The 6892-nt window shown below is 40.5% G+C and overlaps 1 protein-coding gene across 1 annotated transcript in view; it reads left to right on the top strand.

The window, feature by feature from the left end:
- The window catches only part of STX3 (syntaxin 3), a 145225-nt gene that overhangs the window by 125165 nt on the left and 13168 nt on the right, over nucleotides 1-6892 (top strand). The window lies entirely within an intron of this gene.

The raw sequence follows: 6892 nt of genomic DNA, 5'->3' as shown, positions 1-6892 counted from the left end.
AAACCACGGACAGAGGTACTGGTAGTTTGTCTGGTAACGCATTCAAATTCTTTTAGTTTGACTTCTTATGGTGAGCGAAGATGAAGCTGGAAAAGACAGAGTTGATAAAGAACTTTCAGAAAGGTGCGTGGTTCCACCTCTCACTTAATGAAGCACACCTGCCCACCAGGAACCCTCCTCAATATTAGCTATTGTATTACTGTGCTCCTTTTGAACCAATCTTGAGCTTTGAACCCTTATCTCAGAGTCTGATCCTATGCAGATTACATGCCACTTACTAGCTGTGTGACTCGGGGCAGGTTATTTAATTCCTCCATGTATCACTTGATCATCTGTATAATGGGAGGAAAATAATATCTACCTCCTAGGACTGTTTTAATGACTAAATGAATGAATTTATGGAAAACTTTGAGAACAACATATGTTCAAACTTTAAGTCCTATGTAGCAGATACAATGAATAAGCCATAGGTCTGTCAGTTTAATACTCTTAGAGATGAGTTGCAGAATATTTTTAGCATGACCTCACTTGTAAAGCTTTAAAAATATGCAAATGTGCTATATTTGTAAAACGAACGCTACCTATATATATATATACTCATTTAGTAAAAGTGTAAAACCATGCATGGGGATCATGGTTACTATCTCAGGAGAGGGAAGGAGAATTGCGTTAAGTAGGGGCACATGGTGCTGGTGTGGAAGGGCTAACATTAAAACAATAAAACATTGTCATGTTTTATTTCTAAAATATATCTGAAACAAACATAAAAATGTTAAAATCTGTTACAGCTGAGTGGTGGGCATATAAATGTTATATCCTTTAATTTTCCAGTTGTTTGAAAAGTTCTTTTCTTTTTCTTATAAATTACACCTTGAATATAGAGCCCGAATAACATTGGCTTGTGTGTCTGCACTTTTACAAGGTGTTCTTTATCAAGTTCACTTTTCAAATCAGAGAACAAAGCCTAAGAGGTGGAATTGCCATTTTCAAGAAGCAAAGCCAGACCTGAATGGTGTCTTTTATACGCTAATCTTCCACAGATGTTGTTAATATTGGCAGATGCAGGCAGTACTGTTCTACTGTTTAGCGGTTTTCTGAATTGTGGACACGTCATATTTTCAATTCAGTAGAAACATAATAATCCTTTCCTGTTGGTAGCTTAAGTCCTTTAAGAAAGGTTTAGTAGCCATGGTGGAAATGACCACCATCGGGTCAACAATGAGACAGAATACAAGGCTTGACTACACTGCAGGCCTACTGGGAACAGCTGTAGTAAGAATATTTCTTTACCTTTCTCCAAGGTCAATAGGATGAGTTTAATTTTCATTCTTGGATTCTAGGAACAAGGTAAATGGATAATTTTTTTTTCTAATGAGTTTGGGATTTCTTATTTGACAGTACTTTCAACTGATCTGAGGCTAATTAAGAACTCACTTTGGAGGGTGGGATTCCACCAAGCTTATTTCCATAGCAGGCTAGGATGGTCCTCCAGGTTTGAATCCCCTTCAACTTGCCTGTCTAGATGGATAAAAGCCTTCAAGTCTGTTGTAGCTGCTCCCCTCAGTGCCCCAGAGGGAGATAGATGCATTTCAACAAAATATTTTTGGAGGACTCACCTTAAATCTGAAATAATGACTTCGAGTACGTAATCAAAGAACCCCATCAGTTAAGACAAATCTTCGTGGCATCCCTAAACTGATCCCACAAAGCCCCCTATAGGTCACTTGACCTGTAGGACAAACTCTCAGGAATTTCAGAGATTCCCCAGGTCCACGAACATGGAAAAGAGCTGTTTAACTGTATGAGGCCTACGTACACTTTTGAGTACCAGAGCCGTCATAAAAATGTTCCTTTCAGGAGGCTGAGTGCTAGTGCTGTAAACGTTTTCCTTTGGTGGAGAACTCTTTGCACCTGAGCACAGGCACAGGCCTAAAATGTTGCGAGGCTTCCTAAACCTTCACCTTCTGTTTCCTGAACAGTCCTTGCTGGGAGTGTTCATTATCAAGAAGAAGGCCTCTGTGTGGTTAAGAGAGCTGCTTTTCCTTAGTCCCTTGATGTTTACTAGGTCTGGGCTGTTGCCAAATAGGTGAGATATATTGGGTTGATGGTGATTTAATTGAATGATTGCCAGTGATGGGCCTTCAGCCTGGGGGTTTTGACAGGAGTATTTGCTCCTAACAACAAAGGCCAATGGGAAACTTTACGCCCTTTGACCGACATCTCCTTGTTAGATGACTAAGGCATCTCCTTTCTGCCTCAGTCCCTGGTAACCACCATGATACTTTCTCCAATGAGTTTAATTACTTACATTATTTAGATGCTTCATATAAGTGGGATCATGTATTTCTTTGTTCTTCTGTGTCTGGCTTCTTCCACTTAGCATAATGTACTCCAGGTTCATCCATGAAGTTGCAAATGACAGGATTTCCTTATTTTTAAAAGATGAATACTATCACATTGTATGTAAATATAATAGCTTCTTTATCCGTTCATCCACTGATGGACATTTAGGTTGCTTCCGTATCTTGGCTATTGTGGGTGGTGCCTCAGTGGACATGAGAGGACAGATATCTCTTTGAGATGCTGTTTTCATTTCCTTTAGATATATACCCAGAATGGGATCGCTGCATCCTATGTCAGTTCTATTTTAATTTTTTGAAGACTCTTCCTACTGTTTTCCATAGTGGCTGCACCAATTTACATTCCTCCCAACAGTGCACAAGGGTTCCTTTTTCTCCACATTCTTGCCATCACTTGTTATATTTCATTTATGATAATAGCCACCCTAACGGATGTGAGGTGATATCTCACTGTGGTTTTGCATCTCCCTGATTAGTGATATTGAGCACTTTTTCATATATGTGTTGGTTATTTGTATGTCTTCTTTTGAGAAATACCTATTCAAGTCCTTTGGCCATTTTAAAATCAGGTTATTTATTTATTTAAGCTATTTTGGACATTAACCCTTTATCAGATATGTGGTTTGCAAATATTTTCTCCCATTCCATAGGTTGCCTTTTCACTTTGTTGATGGTTTCCTTTGCTGTGCAGAAGCTTTTTAGTGTGATGTGGTCCCATTTGTCTATTTTTGCTTTTGTTACTTGTGCTTTCAGTGTCGTATCCAAGAAATCATTGCCAAGGCCAATGTCAAGAAGATTTTCTCTATGTTTTCTTCTAGGAGTTTTCCAGTTTCAGGTCTTATATTTAAGTCTTTAATCCATTTTGAGTTGATTTTTGTGAATGGTGTACCATAGGGGTCCAATTTTATTCTCTTGCATGCGGATATCCAGTTATCCCCATGCTATATAAGTCCTAGAGATCTACTGTACACCATAGTGCCTGTGGTTAACAATACTGTACGTTTAAACTTTTGCTAAGAGGATAGATCTTAGGTTAAGTGTTCTTATCACATGCACAAAAATAAGAGAATGGGAGGAAAAAATATGTGTAAAGGTGTTTTTTTAAATACTACTAATAGAGAGGGATAATATGTATTCTTATTTTTAAAAAAAGATTTAATTTTTTAAAAGCAGTTTTAGGTTCACAGCAAAATTGAGAGGAAGGGACAGGAATTTCCCATATACCCCTGCCCCCACCCCCCCAGACACAGCCTCCCATTATCAACATCCCGCACCAGAGTAGCACTTCTGTTGCAGTTGATGTGTCAACGTAGATTCATCATACGCACCCGAAGTCTGTAGTTTACCTTAATGTTCACTCTCGTACATTTATGGGTTTGGGCATGTATCCACCATTAAAGTATTACACAGAATAATTTCATTGCCCTAAAAAACCTCTGTGCCCTGCCTATTCATCCATTCTGACTCACCGTAAAAACTCCAGTCTTAATTATGACCCAGGAAGCACTCTGCAGTCTGGTTTTATTATATTCCAGGGAAGAGGGCTAGGGCGTGCCAGCACTCAGCTCCTACCAGGCTAACGCATCCTCCTCTATTTTTAAAAGATTTATTTTGTTGAGGCATTTACAATGTTGTGTTCATTTCTGCCGCACAGCAAAGTGATTCAGCTATACATACGTATACTTTTTCGTACTCTTTTCCATTATGGCTTATTACAGTATATTGACTATAGTTCCCTATGCTATGCAATAGGACCTTGTTGTTTATCCATCCTGTATATAATGGTTTGCATCTGCTAATCCCAAAACTCCCAATCCAACCCTCCCCTGCTCCCCTCTCCCTTGGCAACCACACATCTGCTATGTCTGCCCTCACTCTGTTTTAGCTGTTTGACCTCCTTGTCATTCGTTGAATAGGCCAGGCACGCTCCTGCCTTAGGACCTTGGCACCTTGATGATCTGCCTAGAATTCTCACTGCCCCCTATGCCTCTATGGCTGGCTCACCTGACAACTTCAGGTCTCTGCTTGAACGTTACTTTCTCAGTGAGGCCTTTTGTTTTTGTGCTGTGAAGTTTTATTTATTTTTTTATAAATTTTTGTTGACATATAGTTGATTTACAATGTTGTGTTAGTTTCTGGTCTACAGTAAAGTGATTCAGTTGTACAGTGAGGCCTTCCTTGACTGAGAAAATTATTTTAAATTTTATCCCATGTACAGCTCTAAACCTTTTGTAGTGTTTATCACCATCTAATATGATACATATTTTACTTATTTATTTCATATTCTCTGTATCCCTTCGTTATAGTACCAGCTCCAGGAGATTCCTTCCTCCACTTCTGTATCTCCAGTGCCTAGAACAGAACCTGGCATATAACATATTTCATTCATTCTAACAAGCACATTTTTTTTTTCATATAATAAGACATCCAAATTTTAGAGGCTTTATAATCAATGACATTACAGTTGGCTGGTGGATAGGTGTGCTGTAGCTGTGATCACTTGCACATGAAGAATTTGATCTGAAATTTTCTGTTGACACCTCCTGGTAAGATCAGAGAGGGTCAGCATGAAAACTTGAGTAATTGGGGTCACCGATGGACAGGCAATTCTGGAGATAAGAGTGGAACATTCTTTTTTTTTTTTTTTTTTTTTTTGGAGCATTCTTTTAAGAGATATTGCATTATCAGTGCTTGTGATGGCTCAAAGCATGATAATTATGTGAGAAAACAGGGACTGATGATTCTGAGCCAGGAAGCGATTTGGAAGATGCAGACTCATGATGAAAATATTTTAGGATTTACTTTCACCAGCTACTTTGTTTACATTTGCTTTTGTCTGTAGCATGTGAGTGATATGATTTTAAATGTCCACAGAGCTCTTTTAATTTGCATAGAATGATTCTAAGATTAAGTAACGAAATGTGTCAGATTAATTGGTAGCTTCTTTGATCTTAGTGGTCCATAACATAATGGTGTATCTAAAGTTGGAAGAATCTTAGATTCAAGGGAACAACTGGAACAGATGCTCAAAGATTTGTTAAATGAGCGAATGGAAGTTCACCCTGACTTCTTTCTTCTCCAAAAGGCCCTCATGGCTCCTTCTAAACCTATGCAACAGTGCCACCTGCAGGGAAGGCAGCTCACGATGTCTGGTTTGGTTGTGAAGTCCCCAGAGAAGTCAGTATTTATTTTTCTTCCCTGTGAGGTAGGAGATAGATGGGCCCCTGGGCTGGACAGCTGGTGTTTGTCAAGTGAGCAAAATTGAAGCTTTGTTCTCACCCAGACACTCCAAGGACAAAGCTAGTGGCAGAAGCTGAGCTCTGACTGGAATAAAGAGATAAGATGACCACTCCTGAGGTCAAGGAAAACTTCCCTGTCTGCATACGCACAGCAAGGCTCCTTGGGGAACAAAAGGGGAGGGGGTGCCACCCCATAATAAGTGTGGACATGCACCCATAGGCCTCTGCAGTGGGATCCATCTTAGCAAAACGTTGCACATATATGTTGGGGAGACTCCTAGGACAGGTCAGGTGTGAAAGAGAAACAAGGTAATTGGCCAAATGTAAACAAAGACCCGGAAGGACTGCACTCCTCGTTCGAGAGGACGCCCATATCCTTTCTGCCTTGCTTCTGACTTAGACAAACTGTTTCTCTGTGTGCTCTCCCATATGGTATGCTGTGTCTCTAATAATAAACTTGGTACCTGTTTTTATAGTTTTTGCCTCCTTGAAACACTCTTGCTTTCAATGGGGGTAAGAGCCAGGGGAACTTTGCTTCTAGCCTCTAGTCCCTGGTGGTCTAGTGGCTAGGAGTCCTGGTTTTCATCCAGGCTGCCCAGGTTGGATTCCTGGGCAGGGAACTGAGATCTCTCTTTGGGACTGCTCACTGCTGTCTCTCCAAGATCACCTGTGTGTGTGCCTGTGTATTTGTGGAGGGGGCAGGGGAGGGGCCTAGTCTATGCTGCAGGGGAGCGGGGCAGAGAATGAAGATCTAGAGTCTAAAGCAAAGGTCTGAGCCTTGAGGTATTTTCAGTCTAGCTTGAGAGGCTGTCTTTTCTCCCAGCAGAGATTTTCATCTTCAAGAACCAACTCACTGTCCAAGAAAATCTCTCTTTTTTCTTTTCGTGAAAGTGATATTGTATGCCTTTTATTTCTCTTCTCTGAACATGGGGAAACAAACGGGTGATTTTTCCTTTCTTGTCAAACCTCTTTCCCACATATTAATGAACAATGTTTGAGCACCTGTTCAATGCCAGACCCTGCTTTAGGTCCCAGGAGATACGCAGTTGGCAGGAAACACAAGGCCACTGAACTCATGGAGCTGACTTTCTGGCATAGAAGATAGACAATAAACAAATAATTGATCATTTCATATTGCAGCAAGTGGTTTAAAGTGATAGTGGTGGGTAAAAATGGAAACTGGGTGGGGAAGGGCAGGGCTTAGAAGCAGCACGCTCTGGGATGGCTTCCTAAGGGGGTGACGTCCAAGCTGAGAAAGGAGGAGAGCATGCCAGCCACCAGTGCTTCAGTGAA

This window comes from Pseudorca crassidens, chromosome 9 (genome assembly GCF_039906515.1).
Source record: "Pseudorca crassidens isolate mPseCra1 chromosome 9, mPseCra1.hap1, whole genome shotgun sequence".
Classification (NCBI taxonomy): domain Eukaryota; kingdom Metazoa; phylum Chordata; class Mammalia; order Artiodactyla; family Delphinidae; genus Pseudorca; species Pseudorca crassidens.
Note: the sequence above shows the minus strand (reverse complement) of the source record. Positions and strands in the feature narration are given on the sequence as shown.